General features: G+C 56.9%; 1 protein-coding gene, 11 non-coding genes and 8 pseudogenes across 14 annotated transcripts in view; 1 reads left to right on the top strand and 19 right to left on the bottom strand.

Annotated features, from left to right (window-relative positions):
* Positions 1-23,575, top strand: part of LOC146637699 (BPTF-associated chromatin complex component 1-like) — a 495,253-nt gene that overhangs the window by 311,581 nt on the left and 160,097 nt on the right. The window lies entirely within an intron of this gene.
* Positions 68-186, bottom strand: LOC146637791 (5S ribosomal RNA; annotated as a pseudogene).
* On the bottom strand, positions 1,169-1,287 carry LOC146637790 (5S ribosomal RNA). Its single transcript, XR_014906046.1, has one exon. It is a non-coding gene; the product is annotated as a 5S ribosomal RNA (ribosomal RNA).
* Positions 2,225-2,343, bottom strand: LOC146637789 (5S ribosomal RNA). Its single transcript, XR_014906045.1, has one exon. It is a non-coding gene; the product is annotated as a 5S ribosomal RNA (ribosomal RNA).
* LOC146637788 (5S ribosomal RNA) lies at positions 3,674-3,792 on the bottom strand. The gene has a single exon (XR_014906044.1). It is a non-coding gene; the product is annotated as a 5S ribosomal RNA (ribosomal RNA).
* On the bottom strand, positions 5,051-5,169 carry LOC146637787 (5S ribosomal RNA). Its single transcript, XR_014906043.1, has one exon. It is a non-coding gene; the product is annotated as a 5S ribosomal RNA (ribosomal RNA).
* Positions 7,492-7,610, bottom strand: LOC146637786 (5S ribosomal RNA). Its single transcript, XR_014905609.1, has one exon. It is a non-coding gene; the product is annotated as a 5S ribosomal RNA (ribosomal RNA).
* On the bottom strand, positions 8,553-8,671 carry LOC146637785 (5S ribosomal RNA). The gene has a single exon (XR_014906042.1). It is a non-coding gene; the product is annotated as a 5S ribosomal RNA (ribosomal RNA).
* LOC146637784 (5S ribosomal RNA) lies at positions 10,807-10,925 on the bottom strand. The gene has a single exon (XR_014906041.1). It is a non-coding gene; the product is annotated as a 5S ribosomal RNA (ribosomal RNA).
* On the bottom strand, positions 12,375-12,483 carry LOC146637783 (5S ribosomal RNA; annotated as a pseudogene).
* Positions 13,738-13,856, bottom strand: LOC146637782 (5S ribosomal RNA; annotated as a pseudogene).
* Positions 14,878-14,996, bottom strand: LOC146637781 (5S ribosomal RNA; annotated as a pseudogene).
* Positions 15,634-15,752, bottom strand: LOC146637780 (5S ribosomal RNA). Its single transcript, XR_014906040.1, has one exon. It is a non-coding gene; the product is annotated as a 5S ribosomal RNA (ribosomal RNA).
* LOC146637779 (5S ribosomal RNA) lies at positions 16,693-16,811 on the bottom strand (annotated as a pseudogene).
* LOC146637778 (5S ribosomal RNA) lies at positions 17,449-17,567 on the bottom strand (annotated as a pseudogene).
* LOC146637777 (5S ribosomal RNA) lies at positions 18,522-18,640 on the bottom strand (annotated as a pseudogene).
* LOC146637776 (5S ribosomal RNA) lies at positions 19,464-19,582 on the bottom strand. Its single transcript, XR_014906039.1, has one exon. It is a non-coding gene; the product is annotated as a 5S ribosomal RNA (ribosomal RNA).
* Positions 20,919-21,037, bottom strand: LOC146637775 (5S ribosomal RNA; annotated as a pseudogene).
* Positions 22,020-22,138, bottom strand: LOC146637774 (5S ribosomal RNA). Its single transcript, XR_014906038.1, has one exon. It is a non-coding gene; the product is annotated as a 5S ribosomal RNA (ribosomal RNA).
* Positions 23,076-23,194, bottom strand: LOC146637773 (5S ribosomal RNA). The gene has a single exon (XR_014906036.1). It is a non-coding gene; the product is annotated as a 5S ribosomal RNA (ribosomal RNA).

Genomic DNA, 23,575 nt, shown 5'->3' with positions numbered 1-23,575 from the left:
GCTGCTTTTGGTCTTTTAATACACCCCTTCTCTGGATCAAAAGCGGTTCAATGACATGAAAATGAAAGGCTTACAGCACCAGGTATTCCCAGGCAGTCTCCCATCCAAGTACTAACCAAGCCCAGCCCTGCTTAGCTTACGAGATCAGACGAGGTCGGGCGTGCTCAGGGTGGTATGGCCGTAAGATGCTGGCCCCAGCACAATGTCTCAATTTATGGATTCAAGTGATTAGGTGGCAAGTACCTGAAGTTACGAAGACAATCCTATAACCATACCTGCATGTTTGCATAATACCCTAACCCAAAGGCTCAGTTTGGCATTTATCCAACAGCACAGGCCCTGGATTGTTGAAGATGGCCACAGCAAGCAGCACAGGGCCTGGTTTGGTGAAGATGGCCTCGGCCAGAAGCGCAGGGCCTGGTGTGATGTGAGTGGCCTGAGCAAGAGCCACAGGCCCTGGTGTGGTGTAAGTGGCCTCAGCCAGCAGCCACAGGCCCTGGTGTGGTGTAAGTCGCCTCAGCCAGAAGCCACAGGCACTGGTGTGGTGTAAGTGGCCTCAGCCAGCAGCAAAAGGGCCCTGGTGTGGTGTAAGTCGCCTCAGTCAACAGCCACAGGCCCTGGTGTGGTGTAGGTGGCCTCAGCCAGCAGCCACAGGCCCTGGTGTGGTGTAAGTGGCCTCAGCCAGCAGCCACAGGCCCTGGTGTGGTGTAAGTGGCCTCAGCCAGCAGCCACAGGCCCTGGTGTGGTGTAAGTGGCCTCAGCCAGTGCCACAGGCCCTGGTGTGGTGTAAGTGGCCTGAGCAAGAGCCACAGACCCTGGTGTGGTGTAATTGGCCTCAATAGCAACTAATGCCCTGGTGTGGTGTAGGTGGCCTCAGCCAGCAGCCACAGGCCCTGGTGTGGTGTAAGTGGCCTCAGCCAGCAGCCACAGGCCCTGGTGTGGTGTAAGTGGCCTCAGCCAGAGCCACAGGCCCTGATGTGGTGTAAGTGGCCCCAGCCGGTCACTCAGGCCCTTGTGTGGTGTAGGTTGCATCAGCTAGCAGCACAAGACATTGGAAAAGAGCCAAAAGCAATGTCGTTAATGTGCCCTCATTAATGGGCAGATGCTTTTGGTCTTTTAATACACCCCTTCTCTGGATCAAAAGCGGTTCAATGACATGAAAATGAAAGGCTTACAGCACCAGGTATTCCCAGGCAGTCTCCCATCCAAGTACTAACCAAGCCCAGCCCTGCTTAGCTTCCGAGATCAGACGAGGTCGGGCGTGCTCAGGGTGGTATGGCCGTAAGCTGCTGGCCCCAGCACAATGTCTCAATTTATGGATTCAAGTGATTAGGTGGCAAGTACCTGAAGTTACGAAGACAATCCTATAACCATACCTGCATGTTTGCATAATACCCTAACCCAAAGGCTCAGTTTGGCATTTATCCAACAGCACAGGCCCTGGATTGTTGAAGATGGCCTCTGGAACCAGCACAGGGCCTGGTGTGTTGTACATGGCCACAGCAAGCAGCACAGGGCCTGGTTTGGTGAAGATGGCCTCGGCCAGAAGCACAGGGCCTGGCGTGATATGAGTGGCCTGAGCAAGAGCCACAGGCCCTGGTGTGGTGTAAGTGGCCTGAGCAAGAGCCACAGGCCCTGGTGTGGTGTCAGTGGCCTGAGCAAGAGCCACAGGCCCTGGTGTGGTGTAAGTGGCCTGAGCAAGAGCCACAGGCCCTGGTGTGGTGTAAGTGGTCTCAGCCAGCAGCCACAGGCCCTGGTGTGGTGTAGGTGGCCTCAGCCAGCAGCCACAGGCCCTTGTGTGGTGTAAGTGGCCTCAGCCAGCAGCCACAGGCCCTGGTGTGGTGTAAGTGGCCTCAGCCAGTGCCACAGGCCCTGGTGTGGTGTAAGTGGCCTGAGCAAGAGCCACAGACCCTGGTGTGGTGTAATTGGCCTCAATAGCAACTAATGCCCTGGTGTGGTGTAGGTGGCCTCAGCCAGCAGCCACAGGCCCTGGTGTGGTGTAAGTGGCCTCAGCCAGAGCCACAGGCCCTGATGTGGTGTAAGTGGCCCCAGCCGGTCACTCAGGCCCTTGTGTGGTGTAGGTTGCATCAGCTAGCAGCACAAGACATTGGAAAAGAGCCAAAAGCAATGTCGTTAATGTGCCCTCATTAATGGGCAGCTGCTTTTGGTCTTTTAATACACCCCTTCTCTGGATCAAAAGCGGTTCAATGACATGAAAATGAAAGGCTTACAGCACCAGGTATTCCCAGGCAGTCTCCCATCCAAGTACTAACCAAGCCCAGCCCTGCTTAGCTTCCGAGATCAGACGAGGTCGGGCGTGCTCAGGGTGGTATGGCCGTAAGCTGCTGGCCCCAGCACAATGTCTCAATTTATGGATTCAAGTGATTAGGTGGCAAGTACCTGAAGTTACGAAGACAATCCTATAACCATACCTGCATGTTTGCATAATACCCTAACCCAAAGGCTCAGTTTGGCATTTATCCAACAGCACAGGCCCTGGATTGTTGAAGATGGCCTCAGGAACCAGCACAGGGCCTGGTGTGTTGTACATGGCCACAGCAAGCAGCACAGGGCCTGGTTTGGTGAAGATGGCCTCGGCCAGAAGCACAGGGCCTGGCGTGATATGAGTGGCCTGAGCAAGAGCCACAGGCCCTGGTGTGGTGTAAGTGGCCTGAGCAAGAGCCACAGGCCCTGGTGTGGTGTAAGTGGCCTGAGCAAGAGCCACAGGCCCTGGTGTGGTGTAAGTGGCCTGAGCAAGAGCCACAGGCCCTGGTGTGGTGTAAGTGGTCTCAGCCAGCAGCCACAGGCCCTGGTGTGGTGTAGGTGGCCTCAGCCAGCAGCCACAGGCCCTTGTGTGGTGTAAGTGGCCTCAGCCAGCAGCCACAGGCCCTGGTGTGGTGTAAGTGGCCTCAGCCAGTGCCACAGGCCCTGGTGTGGTGTAAGTGGCCTGAGCAAGAGCCACAGACCCTGGTGTGGTGTAATTGGCCTCAATAGCAAATAAGGCCCTGGTGTGGTGTAAGTGGCCTGAGCAAGAGCCACAGGGCCTGGTTTGGTGAAGATGGCCTCGGCCAGAAGCGCAGGGCCTGGTGTGATGTGAGTGGCCTGAGCAAGAGCCACAGGCCCTGGTGTGGTGTAAGTGGCCTCAGCCAGCAGCCACAGGCCCTGGTGTGGTGTAGGTGGCCTCAGCCAGCAGCCACAGGCCCTTGTGTGGTGTAAGTGGCCTCAGCCAGCAGCCACAGGCCCTGGTGTGGTGTAGGTGGCCTCAGCCAGCAGCCACAGGCCCTGGTGTGGTGTAAGTGGCCTCAGCCAGTGCCACAGGCCCTGGTGTGGTGTAAGTGGCCTGAGCAAGAGCCACAGACCCTGGTGTGGTGTAATTGGCCTCAATAGCAACTAAGGCCCTGGTGTGGTGTAGGTGGCCTCAGCCAGCAGCCACAGGCCCTGGTGTGGTGTAAGTGGCCTCAGCCAGAGCCACAGGCCCTGATGTGGTGTAAGTGGCCCCAGCCGGTCACTCAGGCCCTGGTGTGGTGTAGGTGGCATCAGCTAGCAGCACAAGACATTGGAAAAGAGCCAAAAGCAGTGTCGTTAATGTGCCCTCATTAATGGGCAGCTGCTTTTGGTCTTTTAATACACCCCTTCTCTGGATCAAAAGCGGTTCAATGACATGAAAATGAAAGGCTTACAGCACCAGGTATTCCCAGGCAGTCTCCCATCCAAGTACTAACCAAGCCCAGCCCTGCTTAGCTTCCGAGATCAGACGAGGTCGGGCGTGCTCAGGGTGGTATGGCCGTAAGCTGCTGGCCCCAGCACAATGTCTCAATTTATGGATTCAAGTGATTAGGTGGCAAGTACCTGAAGTTACGAAGACAATCCTATAACCATACCTGCATGTTTGCATAATACCCTAACCCAAAGGCTCAGTTTGGCATTTATCCAACAGCACAGGCCCTGGATTGTTGAAGATGGCCTCAGGAACCAGCACAGGGCCTGGTGTGTTGTACATGGCCACAGCAAGCAGCACAGGGCCTGGTTTGGTGAAGATGGCCTCGGCCAGAAGCACAGGGCCTGGTGTGATGTGAGTGGCCTGAGCAAGAGCCACAGGCCCTGGTGTGGTGTAAGTGGCCTCAGCCAGCAGCCACAGGCCCTGGTGTGGTGTAGGTGGCCTCAGCCAGCAGCCACAGGCCCTGGTGTGGTGTAAGTGGCCTGAGCAAGAGCCACAGGCCCTGGTTTGGTGTAAGTGGCCTCAGCCAGCAGCCACAGGCCCTGGTGTGTTGTAAGTGGCCTCAGCCAGCAGCCACAGGCCCTGGTGTGGTGTAAGTGGCCTGAGCAAGAGCCACAGGCCCTGGTTTGGTGTAAGTGGCCTCAGCCAGCAGCCACAGGCCCTGGTGTGTTGTAAGTGGCCTCAGCCAGCAGCCACAGGCCCTGGTGTGGTCTAAGTGGCCTCAGCCAGTGCCACAGGCCCTGGTGTGGTGTAAGTGGCCTGAGCAAGAGCCACAGGCCCTGGTGTGGTGTAAGTGGCCTGAGCAAGTGCCACAGGCCCTGGTGTGGTGTAAGTCGCCTCAGCCAGAAGCCACAGGCACTGGTGTGGTGTAAGTGGCCTCAGCCAGCAGCAAAAGGGCCCTGGTGTGGTGTAAGTCGCCTCAGCCAGCAGCCACAGGCCCTGGTGTGGTGTAGGTGGCCTCAGCCAGCAGCCACAGGCCCTGGTGTGGTGTAAGTGGCCTCAATAGCAACTAAGGCCCTGGTGTGGTGTAAGTGGCTTCAGCCAGCAGCCACAGGCTCTGGTGTGGTGTAACTGGCCTCAGCCAGCAGCCACAGGCCCTGGTGTGGTGTAAGTGGCCTCAGCCAGAGCCACAGGCCCTGATGTGGTGTAAGTGGCCCCAGCCGGTCACTCAGGCCCTTGTGTGGTGTAGGTTGCATCAGCTAGCAGCACAAGACATTGGAAAAGAGCCAAAAGCAATGTCGTTAATGTGCCCTCATTAATGGGCAGATGCTTTTGGTCTTTTAATACACCCCTTCTCTGGATCAAAAGCGGTTCAATGACATGAAAATGAAAGGCTTACAGCACCAGGTATTCCCAGGCAGTCTCCCATCCAAGTACTAACCAAGCCCAGCCCTGCTTAGCTTCCGAGATCAGACGAGGTCGGGCGTGCTCAGGGTGGTATGGCCGTAAGCTGCTGGCCCCAGCACAATGTCTCAATTTATGGATTCAAGTGATTAGGTGGCAAGTACCTGAAGTTACGAAGACAATCCTATAACCATACCTGCATGTTTGCATAATACCCTAACCCAAAGGCTCAGTTTGGCATTTATCCAACAGCACAGGCCCTGGATTGTTGAAGATGGCCTCTGGAACCAGCACAGGGCCTGGTGTGTTGTACATGGCCACAGCAAGCAGCACAGGGCCTGGTTTGGTGAAGATGGCCTCGGCCAGAAGCACAGGGCCTGGCGTGATATGAGTGGCCTGAGCAAGAGCCACAGGCCCTGGTGTGGTGTAAGTGGCCTGAGCAAGAGCCACAGGCCCTGGTGTGGTGTAAGTGGCCTGAGCAAGAGCCACAGGCCCTGGTGTGGTGTAAGTGGCCTGAGCAAGAGCCACAGGCCCTGGTGTGGTGTAAGTGGCCTGAGCAAGAGCCACAGGCCCTGGTGTGGTGTAAGTGGCCTCAGCCAGAGCCACAGGCCCTGATGTGGTGTAAGTGGCCCCAGCCGGTCACTCAGGCCCTGGTGTGGTGTAAGTGGCCTGAGCAAGAGCCACAGGCCCTGGTGTGGTGTAAGTGGCCTCAGCCAGCAGCCACAGGCCCTGGTGTGGTGTAAGTCGCCTCAGCCAGAAGCCACAGGCACTGGTGTGGTGTAAGTGGCCTCAGGAACCAGCACAGGGCCTGGTGTGTTGTACATGGCCACAGCTAGCAGCAGAGGGCCAGGTTTGGTGAAGATGGCCTCGGCCAGAAGCGCAGGGCCTGGTGTGGTGTAAGTCGCCTCAGCCAGAAGCCACAGGCACTGGTGTGGTGTAAGTGGCCTCAGCCAGCAGCAAAAGGGCCCTGGTGTGGTGTAAGTCGCCTCAGCCAGCAGCCACAGGCCCTGGTGGGGTGTAGGTGGCCTCAGCCAGCAGCCACAGGCCCTGGTGTGGTGTAAGTGGCCTCAGCCAGCAGCCACAGGCCCTGGTGTGGTGTAAGTCGCCTCAGCCAGTGCCACAGGCCCTGGTGTGGTGTAAGTGGCCTGAGCAAGAGCCACAGACCCTGGTGTGGTGTAATTGGCCTCAATAGCAACTAAGGCCCTGGTGTGGTGTAAGTGGCTTCAGCCAGCAGCCACAAGCTCTGGTGTGGTGTAACTGGCCTCAGCCAGCAGCCACAGGCCCTGGTGTGGTGTAAGTGGCCTCAGCCAGAAGCACAGGGCCTGGTGTGATATGAGTGGCCTGAGCAAGAGCCACAGGCCCTGGTGTGGTGTAAGTCGCCTCAGCCAGCAGCCACAGGCCCTGGTGGGGTGTAGGTGGCCTCAGCCAGCAGCAAAAGGGCCCTGGTGTGGTGTAAGTCGCCTCAGTCAGCAGCCACAGGCCCTGGTGTGGTGTAGGTGGCCTCAGCCAGCAGCCACAGGCCCTGGTGTGGTGTAAGTGGCCTCAGCCAGCAGCCACAGGCCCTGGTGTGGTGTAAGTGGCCTCAGCCAGCAGCCACAGGCCCTGGTGTGGTGTAAGTGGCCTCAGCCAGTGCCACAGGCCCTGGTGTGGTGTAAGTGGCCTGAGCAAGAGCCACAGACCCTGGTGTGGTGTAATTGGCCTCAATAGCAACTAATGCCCTGGTGTGGTGTAGGTGGCCTCAGCCAGCAGCCACAGGCCCTGGTGTGGTGTAAGTGGCCTGAGCAAGAGCCACAGGGCCTGGTTTGGTGAAGATGGCCTCAGCCAGAAGCGCAGGGCCTGGTGTGATGTGAGTGGCCTGAGCAAGAGCCACAGGCCCTGGTGTGGTGTAAGTGGCCTCAGCCAGCAGCCACAGGCCCTGGTGTGGTGTAAGTCGCCTCAGCCAGAAGCCACAGGCACTGGTGTGGTGTAAGTGGCCTCAGCCAGCAGCAAAAGGGCCCTGGTGTGGTGTAAGTCGCCTCAGCCAGCAGCCACAGGCCCTGGTGTGGTGTAGGTGGCCTCAGCCAGCAGCCACAGGCCCTGGTGTGGTGTAAGTGGCCTCAATAGCAACTAAGGCCCTGGTGTGGTGTAAGTGGCTTCAGCCAGCAGCCACAGGCTCTGGTGTGGTGTAACTGGCCTCAGCCAGCAGCCACAGGCCCTGGTGTGGTGTAAGTGGCCTCAGCCAGAGCCACAGGCCCTGATGTGGTGTAAGTGGCCCCAGCCGGTCACTCAGGCCCTGGTGTGGTGTAGGTGGCATCAGCTAGCAGCACAAGACATTGGAAAAGAGCCAAAAGCAGTGTTGTTAATGTGCCCTCATTAATGGGCAGATGCTTTTGGTCTTTTAATACACCCCTTCTCTGGATCAAAAGCGGTTCAATGACATGAAAAGGAAAGGCTTACAGCACCAGGTATTCCCAGGCAGTCTCCCATCCAAGTACTAACCAAGCCCAGCCCTGCTTAGCTTCCGAGATCAGACGAGGTCGGGCGTGCTCAGGGTGGTATGGCCGTAAGATGCTGGCCCCAGCACAATGTCTCAATTTATGGATTCAAGTGATTAGGTGGCAAGTACCTGAAGTTACGAAGACAATCCTATAACCATACCTGCATGTTTGCATAATACCCTAACCCAAAGGCTCAGTTTGGCATTTATCCAACAGCACAGGCCCTGGATTGTTGAAGATGGCCACAGCAAGCAGCACAGGGCCTGGTTTGGTGAAGATGGCCTCGGCCAGAAGCGCAGGGCCTGGTGTGATGTGAGTGGCCTGAGCAAGAGCCACAGGCCCTGGTGTGGTGTAAGTGGCCTCAGCCAGCAGCCACAGGCCCTGGTGTGGTGTAAGTGGCCTCAGCCAGCAGCAAAAGGGCCCTGGTGTGGTGTAAGTCGCCTCAGTCAGCAGCCACAGGCCCTGGTGTGGTGTAGGTGGCCTCAGCCAGCAGCCACAGGTCCTGGTGTGGTGTAAGTGGCCTCAGCCAGCAGCCACAGGCCCTGGTGTGGTGTAAGTGGCCTCAGCCAGCAGCCACAGGCCCTGATGTGGTGTAAGTGGCCTCAGCCAGTGCCACAGGCCCTGGTGTGGTGTAAGTGGCCTGAGCAAGAGCCACAGACCCTGGTGTGGTGTAATTGGCCTCAATAGCAACTAATGCCCTGGTGTGGTGTAGGTGGCCTCAGCCAGCAGCCACAGGCCCTGGTGTGGTGTAAGTGGCCTCAGCCAGCAGCCACAGGCCCTGGTGTGGTGTAAGTGGCCTCAGCCAGAGCCACAGGCCCTGATGTGGTGTAAGTGGCCCCAGCCGGTCACTCAGGCCCTTGTGTGGTGTAGGTTGCATCAGCTAGCAGCACAAGACATTGGAAAAGAGCCAAAAGCAATGTCGTTAATAAGCCCTCATTAATGGGCAGATGCTTTTGGTCTTTTAATACACCCCTTCTCTGGATCAAAAGCGGTTCAATGACATGAAAATGAAAGGCTTACAGCACCAGGTATTCCCAGGCAGTCTCCCATCCAAGTACTAACCAAGCCCAGCCCTGCTTAGCTTCCGAGATCAGACGAGGTCGGGCGTGCTCAGGGTGGTATGGCCGTAAGCTGCTGGCCGTAAGCTGCTGGCGCCAGCACAATGTCTCAATTTATGGATTCAAGTGATTAGGTGGCAAGTACCTGAAGTTACGAAGACAATCCTATAACCATACCTGCATGTTTGCATAATACCCTAACCCAAAGGCTCAGTTTGGCATTTATCCAACAGCACAGGCCCTGGATTGTTGAAGATGGCCTCAGGAACCAGCACAGGGCCTGGTGTATTGTACATGGCCACAGCAAGCAGCACAGGGCCTGGTTTGGTGAAGATGGCCTCGGCCAGAAGCACAGGGCCTGGTGTGATATGAGTGGCCTGAGCAAGAGCCACAGACCCTGGTGTGGTGTAATTGGCCTCAATAGCAACTAAGGCCCTGGTGTGGTGTAGGTGGCCTCAGCCAGCAGCCACAGGCCCTGGTGTGGTGTAAGTGGCCTCAGCCAGCAGCCACAGGCCCTGATGTGGTGTAAGTGGCCCCAGCCGGTCACTCAGGCCCTGGATTGTTGAAGATGGCCTCAGGAACCAGCACAGGGCCTGGTGTGTTGTACATGGCCACAGCAAGCAGCACAGGGCCTGGTTTGGTGAAGATGGCCTCGGCCAGAAGCGCAGGGCCTGGTGTGATGTGAGTGGCCTGAGCAAGAGCCACAGGCCCTGGTGTGGTGTAAGTGGCCTCAGCCAGCAGCCACAGGCCCTGGTGTGGTGTAAGTCGCCTCAGCCAGAAGCCACAGGCACTGGTGTGGTGTAAGTGGCCTGAGCAAGAGCCACAGGCCCTGGTGTGGTGTAAGTGGCCTGAGCAAGAGCCACAGGCCCTGGTGTGGTGTAAGTGGTCTCAGCCAGCAGCCACAGGCCCTGGTGTGGTGTAGGTGGCCTCAGCCAGCAGCCACAGGCCCTTGTGTGGTGTAAGTGGCCTCAGCCAGCAGCCACAGGCCCTGGTGTGGTGTAAGTGGCCTCAGCCAGTGCCACAGGCCCTGGTGTGGTGTAAGTGGCCTGAGCAAGAGCCACAGACCCTGGTGTGGTGTAATTGGCCTCAATAGCAACTAAGGCCCTGGTGTGGTGTAGGTGGCCTCAGCCAGCAGCCACAGGCCCTGGTGTGTTGTAAGTGGCCTCAGCCAGCAGCCACAGGCCCTGGTGTGGTGTAGGTGGCCTCAGCCAGCAGCCACAGGCCCTTGTGTGGTGTAAGTGGCCTCAGCCAGCAGCCACAGGCCCTGGTGTGGTGTAAGTGGCCTCAGCCAGTGCCACAGGCCCTGGTGTGGTGTAAGTGGCCTGAGCAAGAGCCACAGACCCTGGTGTGGTGTAATTGGCCTCAATAGCAACTAAGGCCCTGGTGTGGTGTAAGTGGCCTCAGCCAGCAGCCACAGGCCCTGGTGTGGTGTAGGTGGCCTCAGCCAGCAGCCACAGGCCCTGGTGTGGTGTAAGTGGCCTCAGCCAGTGCCACAGGCCCTGGTGTGGTGTAAGTGGCCTGAGCAAGAGCCACAGACCCTGGTGTGGTGTAATTGGCCTCAATAGCAACTAAGGCCCTGGTGTGGTGTAAGTGGCCTCAGCCAGCAGCCACAGGCCCTGGTGTGGTGTAGGTGGCCTCAGCCAGCAGCCACAGGCCCTGGTGTGGTGTAAGTGGCCTCAGCCAGCAGCCACAGGCCCTGGTGTGGTGTAAGTCGCCTCAGCCAGAAGCCACAGGCACTGGTGTGGTGTAAGTGGCCTCAGCCAGAAGCCACAGGCACTGGTGTGGTGTAAGTGGCCTCAGCCAGCAGCAAAAGGGCCCTGGTGTGGTGTAAGTGGCCTGAGCAAGAGCCACAGGCCCTGGTGTGGTGTAAGTGGCCTCAATAGCAACTAAGGCCCTGGTGTGGGGTAAGTGGCTTCAGCCAGCAGCCACAGGCTCTGGTGTGGTGTAACTGGCCTCAGCCAGCAGCCACAGGCCCTGGTGTGGTGTAAGTGGCCTCAGCCAGAGCCACAGGCCCTGATGTGGTGTAAGTGGCCCCAGCCGGTCACTCAGGCCCTGGTGTGGTGTAGGTGGCATCAGCTAGCAGCACAAGACATTGGAAAAGAGCCAAAAGCAGTGTCGTTAATGTGCCCTCATTAATGGGCAGCTGCTTTTGGTCTTTTAATACACCCCTTCTCTGGATCAAAAGCGGTTCAATGACATGAAAATGAAAGGCTTACAGCACCAGGTATTCCCAGGCAGTCTCCCATCCAAGTACTAACCAAGCCCAGCCCTGCTTAGCTTCCGAGATCAGACGAGGTCGGGCGTGCTCAGGGTGGTATGGCCGTAAGCTGCTGGCCCCGGCACAATGTCTCAATTTATGGATTCAAGTGATTAGGTGGCAAGTACCTGAAGTTACGAAGACAATCCTATAACCATACCTGCATGTTTGCATAATAACCTAACCCAAAGGCTCAGTTTGGCATTTATCCAACAGCACAGGCCCTGGATTGTTGAAGATGGCCTCAGGAACCAGCACAGGGCCTGGTGTGTTGTACATGGCCACAGCAAGCAGCACAGGGCCTGGTTTGGTGAAGATGGCCTCGGCCAGAAGCGCAGGGCCTGGTGTGATGTGAGTGGCCTGAGCAAGAGCCACAGGCCCTGGTGTGGTGTAATTGGCCTCAATAGCAAATAAGGCCCTGGTGTGGTGTAAGTGGCCTGAGCAAGAGCCACAGGGCCTGGTTTGGTGAAGATGGCCTCGGCCAGAAGCGCAGGGCCTGGTGTGATGTGAGTGGCCTGAGCAAGAGCCACAGGCCCTGGTGTGGTGTAAGTGGCCTCAGCCAGCAGCCACAGGCCCTGGTGTGGTGTAAGTCGCCTCAGCCAGAAGCCACAGGCACTGGTGTGGTGTAAGTGGCCTCAGCCAGCAGCAAAAGGGCCCTGGTGTGGTGTAAGTCGCCTCAGTCAGCAGCCACAGGCCCTGGTGTGGTGTAGGTGGCCTCAGCCAGCAGCCACAGGCCCTGGTGTGGTGTAAGTGGCCTCAGCCAGTGCCACAGGCCCTGGTGTGGTGTAAGTGGCCTGAGCAAGAGCCACAGACCCTGGTGTGGTGTAATTGGCCTCAATAGCAAATAAGGCCCTGGTGTGGTGTAAGTGGCCTGAGCAAGAGCCACAGGGCCTGGTTTGGTGAAGATGGCCTCGGCCAGAAGCGCAGGGCCTGGTGTGATGTGAGTGGCCTGAGCAAGAGCCACAGGCCCTGGTGTGGTGTAAGTGGCCTCAGCCAGCAGCCACAGGCCCTGGTGTGGTGTAGGTGGCCTCAGCCAGCAGCCACAGGCCCTTGTGTGGTGTAAGTGGCCTCAGCCAGCAGCCACAGGCCCTGGTGTGGTGTAGGTGGCCTCAGCCAGCAGCCACAGGCCCTGGTGTGGTGTAAGTGGCCTCAGCCAGTGCCACAGGCCCTGGTGTGGTGTAAGTGGCCTGAGCAAGAGCCACAGACCCTGGTGTGGTGTAATTGGCCTCAATAGCAACTAAGGCCCTGGTGTGGTGTAGGTTGCCTCAGCCAGCAGCCACAGGCCCTGGTGTGGTGTAAGTGGCCTCAGCCAGAGCCACAGGCCCTGATGTGGTGTAAGTGGCCCCAGCCGGTCACTCAGGCCCTGGTGTGGTGTAGGTGGCATCAGCTAGCAGCACAAGACATTGGAAAAGAGCCAAAAGCAGTGTCGTTAATGTGCCCTCATTAATGGGCAGCTGCTTTTGGTCTTTTAATACACCCCTTCTCTGGATCAAAAGCGGTTCAATGACATGAAAATGAAAGGCTTACAGGACCAGGTATTCTCCCATCCAAGTACTAACCAAGCCCAGCCCTGCTTAGCTTCCGAGATCAGACGAGGTCGGGCGTGCTCAGGGTGGTATGGCCGTAAGCTGCTGGCCCTAGCACAATGTCTCAATTTATGGATTCAAGTGATTAGGTGGCAAGTACCTGAAGTTACGAAGACAATCCTATAACCATACCTGCATGTTTGCATAATACCCTAACCCAAAGGCTCAGTTTGGCATTTATCCAACAGCACAGGCCCTGGATTGTTGAAGATGGCCTCAGGAACCAGCACAGGGCCTGGTGTGTTGTACATGGCCACAGCAAGCAGCACAGGGCCTGGTTTGGTGAAGATGGCCTCGGCCAGAAGCACAGGGCCTGGTGTGATGTGAGTGGCCTGAGCAAGAGCCACAGGCCCTTGTGTGGTGTAAGTGGCCTCAGCCAGCAGCCACAGGCCCTGGTGTGGTGTAGGTGGCCTCAGCCAGCAGCCACAGGCCCTGGTGTGGTGTAAGTGGCCTGAGCAAGAGCCACAGGCCCTGGTTTGGTGTAAGTGGCCTCAGCCAGCAGCCACAGGCCCTGGTGTGTTGTAAGTGGCCTCAGCCAGCAGCCACAGGCCCTGGTGTGGTGTAAGTGGCCTGAGCAAGAGCCACAGGCCCTGGTTTGGTGTAAGTGGCCTCAGCCAGCAGCCACAGGCCCTGGTGTGTTGTAAGTGGCCTCAGCCAGCAGCCACAGGCCCTGGTGTGGTCTAAGTGGCCTCAGCCAGTGCCACAGGCCCTGGTGTGGTGTAAGTGGCCTGAGCAAGAGCCACAGGCCCTGGTGTGGTGTAAGTGGCCTGAGCAAGTGCCACAGGCCCTGGTGTGGTGTAAGTGGCCTAAGCCAGAGCCACAGGCCCTGGTGTGGTGTAAGTGGCCTCAATAGCAAATAAGGCCCTGGTGTGGTGTAAGTGGCCTGAGCAAGAGCCACAGGGCCTGGTTTGGTGAAGATGGCCTCAGCCAGAAGCGCAGGGCCTGGTGTGATGTGAGTGGCCTGAGCAAGAGCCACAGGCCCTGGTGTGGTGTAAGTGGCCTCAGCCAGCAGCCACAGGCCCTGGTGTGGTGTAAGTGGCCTCAGCCAGAAGCCACAGGCACTGGTGTGGTGTAAGTGGCCTCAGCCAGCAGCCACAGGCACTGGTGTGGTGTAAGTGGCCCCAGCCGGTCACTCAGGCCCTGGTGTGGTGTAGGTGGCATCAGCTAGCAGCACAAGACATTGGAAAAGAGCCAAAAGCAGTGTTGTTAATGTGCCCTCATTAATGGGCAGATGCTTTTGGTCTTTTAATACACCCCTTCTCTGTTTCAAAAGCGGTTCAATGACATGAAAAGGAAAGGCTTACAGCACCAGGTATTCCCAGGCAGTCTCCCATCCAAGTACTAACCAAGCCCAGCCCTGCTTAGCTTGCGAGATCAGACGAGGTCGGGCGTGCTCAGGGTGGTATGGCCGTAAGCTGCTGGCCCCAGCACAATGTCTCAATTTATGGATTCAAGTGATTAGGTGGCAAGTACCTGAAGTTACGAAGACAATCCTATAACCATACCTGCATGTTTGCATAATACCCTAACCCAAAGGCTCAGTTTGGCATTTATCCAACAGCACAGGCCCTGGATTGTTGAAGATGGCCTCAGGAACCAGCACAGGGCCTGGTGTGTTGTACATGGCCACAGCAAGCAGCACAGGGCCTGGTTTGGTGAAGATGGCCTCGGCCAGAAGCGCAGGGCCTGGTGTGATGTGAGTGGCCTGAGCAAGAGCCACAGGCCCTGGTGTGGTGTAAGTGGCCTCAGCCAGCAGCCACAGGCCCTGGTGTGGTGTAAGTCGCCTCAGCCAGAAGCCACAGGCACTGGTGTGGTGTAAGTGGCCTCAGCCAGCAGCAAAAGGGCCCTGGTGTGGTGTAAGTCGCCTCAGTCAGCAGCCACAGGCCCTGGTGTGGTGTAGGTGGCCTCAGCCAGCAGCCACAGGTCCTGGTGTGGTGTAAGTGGCCTCAGCCAGCAGCCACAGGCCCTGGTGTGGTGTAAGTGGCCTCAGCCAGCAGCCACAGGCCCTGATGTGGTGTAAGTGGCCTCAGCCAGTGCCACAGGCCCTGGTGTGGTGTAAGTGGCCTGAGCAAGAGCCACAGACCCTGGTGTGGTGTAATTGGCCTCAATAGCAACTAATGCCCTGGTGTGGTGTAGGTGGCCTCAGCCAGCAGCCACAGGCCCTGGTGTGGTGTAAGTGGCCTCAGCCAGCAGCCACAGGCCCTGGTGTGGTGTAAGTGGCCTCAGCCAGAGCCACAGGCCCTGATGTGGTGTAAGTGGCCCCAGCCGGTCACTCAGGCCCTTGTGTGGTGTAGGTTGCATCAGCTAGCAGCACAAGACATTGGAAAAGAGCCAAAAGCAATGTCGTTAATAAGCCCTCATTAATGGGCAGATGCTTTTGGTCTTTTAATACACCCCTTCTCTGGATCAAAAGCGGTTCAATGACATGAAAATGAAAGGCTTACAGCACCAGGTATTCCCAGGCAGTCTCCCATCCAAGTACTAACCAAGCCCAGCCCTGCTTAGCTTCCGAGATCAGACGAGGTCGCGCGTGCTCAGGGTGGTATGGCCGTAAGCTGCTGGCCGTAAGCTGCTGGCGCCAGCACAATGTCTCAATTTATGGATTCAAGTGATTAGGTGGCAAGTACCTGAAGTTACGAAGACAATCCTATAACCATACCTGCATGTTTGCATAATACCCTAACCCAAAGGCTCAGTTTGGCATTTATCCAACAGCACAGGCCCTGGATTGTTGAAGATGGCCTCAGGAACCAGCACAGGGCCTGGTGTATTGTACATGGCCACAGCAAGCAGCACAGGGCCTGGTTTGGTGAAGATGGCCTCGGCCAGAAGCACAGGGCCTGGTGTGATATGAGTGGCCTGAGCAAGAGCCACAGACCCTGGTGTGGTGTAATTGGCCTCAATAGCAACTAAGGCCCTGGTGTGGTGTAGGTGGCCTCAGCCAGCAGCCACAGGCCCTGGTGTGGTGTAAGTGGCCTCAGCCAGCAGCCACAGGCCCTGATGTGGTGTAAGTGGCCCCAGCCGGTCACTCAGGCCCTGGTGTGGTGTAGGTGGCATCAGCTAGCAGCACAAGACATTGGAAAACAGCCAAAAGCAATGTCGTTAATGTGCCCTCATTAATGGGGAGCTGCTTTTGGTCTTTTAATACACCCCTTCTCTGGATCAAAAGCGGTTCAATGACATGAAAATCAAAGGCTTACAGCACCAGGTATTCCCAGGCAGTCTCCCATCCAAGTACTAACCAAGCCCAGCCCTGCTTAGCTTCCGAGATCAGACGAGGTCGGGCGTGCTCAGGGTGGTATGGCCGTAAGCTGCTGGCCCCAGCACAATGTCTCAATTTATGGATTCAAGTGATTAGGTGGCAAGTACCTGAAGTTACGAAGACAATCCTATAACCATACCTGCATGTTTGCATAATACCCTAACCCAAAGGCTCAGTTTGGCATTTATCCAACAGCACAGGCCCTGGATTGTTGAAGATGGCCTCAAGAACCAGCACAGGACCTGGTGTGTTTTACATGGCCACAGCAAGCAGCACAGGGCCTGGTTTGGTGAAGATGGCCTCAGCAAGCAGCCACAGGCCCTGGTTTGGTGTAAGTGGCCTCAGCCAGCAGCCACAGGCCCTGGTGTGTTGTAAGTGGCCTCAGCCAGCAGCCACAGGCCCTGGTGTGGTCTAAGTGGCCTCAGCCAGTGCCACAGGCCCTGGTGTGGTGTAAGTGGCCTGAGCAAGAGCCACAGGCCCTGGTGTGGTGTAAGTGGCCTCAGCCAGCAGCCACAGGCCCTGGTGTGGTGTAAGTGGCCTCAGCCAGCAGCCACAGGCCCTGGTGTGGTGTAAGTGGCCTCAGCCAGTGCCACAGGCCCTGGTGTGGTGTAAGTGGCCTGAGCAAGAGCCACAGACCCTGGTGTGGTGTAATTGGCCTCAATAGCAACTAATGCCCTGGTGTGGTGTAGGTGGCCTCAGCCAGCAGCCACAGGCCCTGGTGTGGTGTAAGTGGCCTCAGCCAGCAGCCACAGGCCCTGGTGTGGTGTAAGTGGCCTCAGCCAGAGCCACAGGCCCTGATGTGGTGTAAGTGGCCCCAGCCGGTCACTCAGGCCCTTGTGTGGTGTAGGTTGCATCAGCTAGCAGCACAAGACATTGGAAAAGAGCCAAAAGCAATGTCGTTAATGTGCCCTCATTAATGGGCAGATGCTTTTGGTCTTTTAATACACCCCTTCTCTGGATCAAAAGCGGTTCAATGACATGAAAATGAAAGGCTTAAAGCACCAGGTATTCCCAGGCAGTCTCCCATCCAAGTACTAACCAAGCCCAGCCCTGCTTAGCTTCCGAGATCAGACGAGGTCGGGCGTGCTCAGGGTGGTATGGCCGTAAGCTGCTGGCCGTAAGCTGCTGGCCCCAGCACAATGTCTCAATTTATGGATTCAAGTGATGAGGTGGCAAGTACCTGAAGTTACGAAGACAATCCTATAACCATACCTGCATGTTTGCATAATACCCTAACCCAAAGGCTCAGTTTGGCATTTATCCAACAGCACAGGCCCTGGATTGTTGAAGATGGCCTCAGGAACCAGCACAGGGCCTGGTGTATTGTACATGGCCACAGCAAGCAGCACAGGGCCTGGTTTGGTGAAGATGGCCTCGGCCAGAAGCACAGGGCCTGGTGTGATATGAGTGGCCTGAGCAAGAGCCACAGACCCTGGTGTGGTGTAATTGGCCTCAATAGCAACTAAGGCCCTGGTGTGGTGTAGGTGGCCTCAGCCAGCAGCCACAGGCCCTGGTGTGGTGTAAGTGGCCTCAGCCAGCAGCCACAGGCCCTGATGTGGTGTAAGTGGCCCCAGCCGGTCACTCAGGCCCTGGTGTGGTGTAGGTGGCATCAGCTAGCAGCACAAGACATTGGAAAACAGCCAAAAGCAATGTCGTTAATGTGCCCTCATTAATGGGCAGATGCTTTTGGTCTTTTAATACACCCCTTCTCTGGATCAAAAGCGGTTCAATGACATGAAAATGAAAGGCTTAAAGCACCAGGTATTCCCAGGCAGTCTCCCATCCAAGTACTAACCAAGCCCAGCCCTGCTTAGCTTCCGAGATCAGACGAGGTCGGGCGTGCTCAGGGTGGTATGGCCGTAAGCTGCTGGCCGTAAGCTGCTGGCCCCAGCACAATGTCTCAATTTATGGATTCAAGTGATGAGGTGGCAAGTACCTGAAGTTACGAAGACAATCCTATAACCATACCTGCATGTTTGCATAATACCCTAACCCAAAGGCTCAGTTTGGCATTTATCCAACAGCACAGGCCCTGGATTGTTGAAGATGGCCTCAAGAACCAGCACAGGACCTGGTGTGTTTTACATGGCCACAGCAAGCAGCACAGGGCCTGGTTTGGTGAAGATGGCCTCAGCAAGCAGCCACAGGCCCTGGTTTGGTGTAAGTGGCCTCAGCCAGCAGCCACAGGCCCTGGTGTGTTGTAAGTGGCCTCAGCCAGCAGCCACAGGCCCTGGTGTGGTCTAAGTGGCCTCAGCCAGTGCCACAGGCCCTGGTGTGGTGTAAGTGGCCTGAGCAAGAGCCACAGGCCCTGGTGTGGTGTAAGTGGCCTCAGCCAGCAGCCACAGGCCCTGGTGTGGTGTAAGTGGCCTCAGCCAGCAGCCACAGGCCCTGGTGTGGTGTAAGTGGCCTCAGCCAGTGCCACAGGCCCTGGTGTGGTGTAAGTGGCCTGAGCAAGAGCCACAGACCCTGGTGTGGTGTAATTGGCCTCAATAGCAACTAATGCCCTGGTGTGGTGTAGGTGGCCTCAGCCAGCAGCCACAGGCCCTGGTGTGGTGTAAGTGGCCTCAGCCAGCAGCCACAGGCCCTGGTGTGGTGTAAGTGGCCTCAGCCAGAGCCACAGGCCCTGATGTGGTGTAAGTGGCCCCAGCCGGTCACTCAGGCCCTTGTGTGGTGTAGGTTGCATCAGCTAGCAGCACAAGACATTGGAAAAGAGCCAAAAGCAATGTCGTTAATGTGCCCTCATTAATGGGCAGATGCTTTTGGTCTTTTAATACACCCCTTCTCTGGATCAAAAGCGGTTCAATGACATGAAAATGAAAGGCTTACAGAACCAGGTATTCCCAGGCAGTCTCCCATCCAAGTACTAACCAAGCCCAGCCCTGCTTAGCTTCCGAGATCAGACGAGGTCGGGCGTGCTCAGGGTGGTATGGCCGTAAGCTGCTGGCCCCAGCACAATGTCTCAATTTATGGATTCAAGTGATGAGGTGGAAAGTACCTGAAGTTACGAAGACAATCCTATAACCATACCTGCATGTTTGCATAATACCCTAACCCAAAGGCTCAGTTTGGCATTTATCCAACAGCACAGGCCCTGGATTGTTGAAGATGGCCTCAGGAACCAGCACAGGGCCTGGTGTGTTGTACATGGCCACAGCAAGCAGCACAGGGCCTGGTTTGGTGAAGATGGCCTCGGCCAGAAGCACAGGGCCTGGTGTGATATGAGTGGCCTGAGCAAGAGCCACAGGCCCTGGTGTGTTGTAAGTGGCCTCAGCCAGCAGCCACAGGCCCTGGTGTGGTGTAGGTGGCCTCAGCCAGCAGCCACAGGCCCTTGTGTGGTGTAAGTGGCCTGAGCAAGAGCCACAGGCCCTGGTGTGGTGTAAGTGGCCTCAGCCAGCAGCCACAGGCCCTGGTGTGGTGTAAGTCGCCTCAGCCAGAAGCCACAGGCCCTGGTGTGGTGTAAGTGGCTTCAGCCAGCAGCCACAGGCTCTGGTGTGGTGTAACTGGCCTCAGCCAGCAGCCACAGGCCCTGGTGTGGTGTAAGTGGCCTCAGCCAGAGCCACAGGCCCTGATGTGGTGTAAGTGGCCCCAGCCGGTCACTCAGGCCCTGGTGTGGTGTAGGTGGCATCAGCTAGCAGCACAAGACATTGGAAAAGAGCCAAAAGCAGTGTTGTTAATGTGCCCTCATTAATGGGCAGATGCTTTTGGTCTTTTAATACACCCCTTCTCTGGATCAAAAGCGGTTCAATGACATGAAAAGGAAAGGCTTACAGCACCAGGTATTCCCAGGCAGTCTCCCATCCAAGTACTAACCAAGCCCAGCCCTGCTTAGCTTCCGAGATCAGACGAGGTCGGGCGTGCTCAGGGTGGTATGGCCGTAAGCTGCTGGCCCCAGCACAATGTCTCAATTTATGGATTCAAGTGATTAGGTGGCAAGTACCTGAAGTTACGAAGACAATCCTATAACCATACCTGCATGTTTGCATAATACCCTAACCCAAAGGCTCAGTTTGGCATTTATCCAACAGCACAGGCCCTGGATTGTTGAAGATGGCCTCAGGAACCAGCACAGGGCCTGGTGTGTTGTACATGGCCACAGCAAGCAGCACAGGGCCTGGTTTGGTGAAGATGGCCTCGGCCAGAAGCACAGGGCCTGGTGTGATGTGAGTGGCCTGAGCAAGAGCCACAGGCCCTGGTGTGGTGTAAGTGGCCTCAGCCAGCAGCCACAGGCCCTGGTGTGGTGTAAGTCGCCTCAGCCAGAAGCCACAGGCACTGGTGTGGTGTAAGTGGCCTCAGCCAGCAGCAAAAGGGCCCTGGTGTGGTGTAAGTCGCCTCAGTCAGCAGCCACAGGCCCTGGTGTGGTGTAGGTGGCCTCAGCCAGCAGCCACAGGCCCTGGTGTGGTGTACGTGGCCTCAGCCAGCAGCCACAGGCCCTGGTGTGGTGTAAGTGGCCTCAGCCAGCAGCCACAGGCCCTGGTGTGGTGTAAGTGGCCTCAGCCAGTGCCACAGGCCCTGGTGTGGTGTAAGTGGCCTGAGCAAGAGCCACAGACCCTGGTGTGGTGTAATTGGCCTCAATAGCAACTAATGCCCTGGTGTGGTGTAGGTGGCCTCAGCCAGCAGCCACAGGCCCTGGTGTGGTGTAAGTGGCCTCAGCCAGCAGCCACAGGCCCTGGTGTGGTGTAAGTGGCCTCAGCCAGAGCCACAGGCCCTGATGTGGTGTAAGTGGCCTGAGCAAGAGCCACAGGCCCTGGTGTGGTGTAAGTGGCCTGAGCAAGAGCCACAGGCCCTGGTGTGTTGTAAGTGGCCTCAGCCAGCAGCCACAGGCCCTGGTGTGGTGTAGGTGGCCTCAGCCAGAAGCCACAGGCCCTGGTGTGGTGTAAGTGGCCTGAGCAAGTGCCACAGGCCCTGGTGTGGTGTAATTGGCCTCAATAGCAACTAAGGCCCTGGTGTGGTGTAGGTGGCCTCAGCCAGCAGCCACAGGCCCTGGTGTGGTGTAAGTGGCCTCAGCCAGCAGCCACAGGCCCTGATGTGGTGTAAGTGGCCCCAGCCGGTCACTCAGGCCCTGGTGTGGTGTAGGTGGCATCAGCTAGCAGCACAAGACATTGGAAAACAGCCAAAAGCAATGTCGTTAATGTGCCCTCATTAATGGGGAGCTGCTTTTGGTCTTTTAATACACCCCTTCTCTGGATCAAAAGCGGTTCAATGACATGAAAATGAAAGGCTTACAGCACCAGGTATTCCCAGGCAGTCTCCCATCCAAGTACTAACCAAGCCCAGCCCTGCTTAGCTTACGAGATCAGACGAGGTCGGGCGTGCTCAGGGTGGTATGGCCGTAAGATGCTGGCCCCAGCACAATGTCTCAATTTATGGATTCAAGTGATTAGGTGGCAAGTACCTGAAGTTACGAAGACAATCCTATAACCATACCTGCATGTTTGCATAATACCCTAACCCAAAGGCTCAGTTTGGCATTTATCCAACAGCACAGGCCCTGGATTGTTGAAGATGGCCACAGCAAGCAGCACAGGGCCTGGTTTGGTGAAGATGGCCTCGGCCAGAAGCGCAGGGCCTGGTGTGATGTGAGTGGCCTGAGCAAGAGCCACAGGCCCTGGTGTGGTGTAAGTGGCCTCAGCCAGCAGCCACAGGCCCTGGTGTGGTGTAAGTCGCCTCAGCCAGAAGCCACAGGCACTGGTGTGGTGTAAGTGGCCTCAGCCAGCAGCAAAAGGGCCCTGGTGTGGTGTAAGTCGCCTCAGTCAACAGCCACAGGCCCTGGTGTGGTGTAGGTGGCCTCAGCCAGCAGCCACAGGCCCTGGTGTGGTGTAAGTGGCCTCAGCCAGCAGCCACAGGCCCTGGTGTGGTGTAAGTGGCCTCAGCCAGCAGCCACAGGCCCTGGTGTGGTGTAAGTGGCCTCAGCCAGTGCCACAGGCCCTGGTGTGGTGTAAGTGGCCTGAGCAAGAGCCACAGACCCTGGTGTGGTGTAATTGGCCTCAATAGCAACTAATGCCCTGGTGTGGTGTAGGTGGCCTCAGCCAGCAGCCACAGGCCCTGGTGTGGTGTAAGTGGCCTCAGCCAGCAGCCACAGGCCCTGGTGTGGTGTAAGTGGCCTCAGCCAGAGCCACAGGCCCTGATGTGGTGTAAGTGGCCCCAGCCGGTCACTCAGGCCCTTGTGTGGTGTAGGTTGCATCAGCTAGCAGCACAAGACATTGGAAAAGAGCCAAAAGCAATGTCGTTAATGTGCCCTCATTAATGGGCAGATGCTTTTGGTCTTTTAATACACCCCTTCTCTGGATCAAAAGCGGTTCAATGACATGAAAATGAAAGGCTTACAGCACCAGGTATTCCCAGGCAGTCTCCCATCCAAGTACTAACCAAGCCCAGCCCTGCTTAGCTTCCGAGATCAGACGAGGTCGGGCGTGCTCAGGGTGGTATGGCCGTAAGCTGCTGGCCCCAGCACAATGTCTCAATTTATGGATTCAAGTGATTAGGTGGCAAGTACCTGAAGTTACGAAGACAATCCTATAACCATACCTGCATGTTTGCATAATACCCTAACCCAAAGGCTCAGTTTGGCATTTATCCAACAGCACAGGCCCTGGATTGTTGAAGATGGCCTCTGGAACCAGCACAGGGCCTGGTGTGTTGTACATGGCCACAGCAAGCAGCACAGGGCCTGGTTTGGTGAAGATGGCCTCGGCCAGAAGCACAGGGCCTGGCGTGATATGAGTGGCCTGAGCAAGAGCCACAGGCCCTGGTGTGGTGTAAGTGGCCTGAGCAAGAGCCACAGGCCCTGGTGTGGTGTCAGTGGCCTGAGCAAGAGCCACAGGCCCTGGTGTGGTGTAAGTGGCCTGAGCAAGAGCCACAGGCCCTGGTGTGGTGTAAGTGGTCTCAGCCAGCAGCCACAGGCCCTGGTGTGGTGTAGGTGGCCTCAGCCAGCAGCCACAGGCCCTTGTGTGGTGTAAGTGGCCTCAGCCAGCAGCCACAGGCCCTGGTGTGGTGTAAGTGGCCTCAGCCAGTGCCACAGGCCCTGGTGTGGTGTAAGTGGCCTGAGCAAGAGCCACAGACCCTGGTGTGGTGTAATTGGCCTCAATAGCAACTAATGCCCTGGTGTGGTGTAGGTGGCCTCAGCCAGCAGCCACAGGCCCTGGTGTGGTGTAAGTGGCCTCAGCCAGAGCCACAGGCCCTGATGTGGTGTAAGTGGCCCCAGCCGGTCACTCAGGCCCTTGTGTGGTGTAGGTTGCATCAGCTAGCAGCACAAGACATTGGAAAAGAGCCAAAAGCAATGTCGTTAATGTGCCCTCATTAATGGGCAGCTGCTTTTGGTCTTTTAATACACCCCTTCTCTGGATCAAAAGCGGTTCAATGACATGAAAATGAAAGGCTTACAGCACCAGGTATTCCCAGGCAGTCTCCCATCCAAGTACTAACCAAGCCCAGCCCTGCTTAGCTTCCGAGATCAGACGAGGTCGGGCGTGCTCAGGGTGGTATGGCCGTAAGCTGCTGGCCCCAGCACAATGTCTCAATTTATGGATTCAAGTGATTAGGTGGCAAGTACCTGAAGTTACGAAGACAATCCTATAACCATACCTGCATGTTTGCATAATACCCTAACCCAAAGGCTCAGTTTGGCATTTATCCAACAGCACAGGCCCTGGATTGTTGAAGATGGCCTCAGGAACCAGCACAGGGCCTGGTGTGTTGTACATGGCCACAGCAAGCAGCACAGGGCCTGGTTTGGTGAAGATGGCCTCGGCCAGAAGCACAGGGCCTGGCGTGATATGAGTGGCCTGAGCAAGAGCCACAGGCCCTGGTGTGGTGTAAGTGGCCTGAGCAAGAGCCACAGGCCCTGGTGTGGTGTAAGTGGCCTGAGCAAGAGCCA

The sequence above is a fragment of the Diplotaxodon limnothrissa genome, linkage group LG3 (genome assembly GCF_057381915.1).
Source record: "Diplotaxodon limnothrissa isolate DT_005_m linkage group LG3, D_limnothrissa_male_GT1.1, whole genome shotgun sequence".
In the NCBI taxonomy this organism is placed as follows: Eukaryota; Metazoa; Chordata; class Actinopteri; order Cichliformes; family Cichlidae; genus Diplotaxodon; species Diplotaxodon limnothrissa.
Note: the sequence above shows the minus strand (reverse complement) of the source record. Positions and strands in the feature narration are given on the sequence as shown.